The sequence below is a fragment of the Penaeus monodon genome, chromosome 27, assembly GCF_015228065.2.
Source record: "Penaeus monodon isolate SGIC_2016 chromosome 27, NSTDA_Pmon_1, whole genome shotgun sequence".
NCBI classification, from domain to species: Eukaryota; Metazoa; Arthropoda; class Malacostraca; order Decapoda; family Penaeidae; genus Penaeus; species Penaeus monodon.
Genome location: NC_051412.1, coordinates 24,765,675 through 24,766,150, shown reverse-complemented (window position 1 = coordinate 24,766,150; position 476 = coordinate 24,765,675). Strand labels below are relative to the sequence as shown.

General features: G+C 61.8%; 1 protein-coding gene across 1 annotated transcript in view; it reads right to left on the bottom strand.

Annotated features, from left to right (window-relative positions):
- The window catches only part of LOC119590713 (annulin-like), a gene marked incomplete at its 5' end in the record, with an annotated part of 38,054 nt that overhangs the window by 6,493 nt on the left and 31,085 nt on the right, over positions 1 to 476 (bottom strand).

Sequence of the window (476 nt, the reverse complement as noted above, 5' to 3'; positions counted from 1 at the left end):
TGGATTCACTGATGCAGGATTGGAGTGGGGGAGGGGGGAAGGGGTGGGAAGGGGGGCGCTTCGCACGTGCCCGGCGGCCACGAGTGAGTCACTCTGCACGCGGTGGATATCGATCAGCTGATGGCCCGTTGAGTTAATAACGAGCGCGGTCGGCGAAGTCCCCGCTTTGAAAGGAGCGAGGACACCGCTGCGAAAGACACGCGGAGGCCATTACGGATATGGGGGCCATGCGAGGGGGAGGGGGAAGGATAAGGGGTTGCCCAGGGGAAGGAAGGACGAATCTGTGCCCGATATCTTATCTCGGACCTCTATTGGGGGCTAAGGAGCCGATGCCGTTACAGAAGTACAGTTTGAGGAGCTGAGAGGGCGTGGCGCTGTACCCCCTGCGGAATATAGGATCACGGAGGGAGATTCGCTCGGACGGGGGGTGGGGTGGGGGTGGGTAAAAACGCTGGCACCGCGGGGCTTCTTGCCAG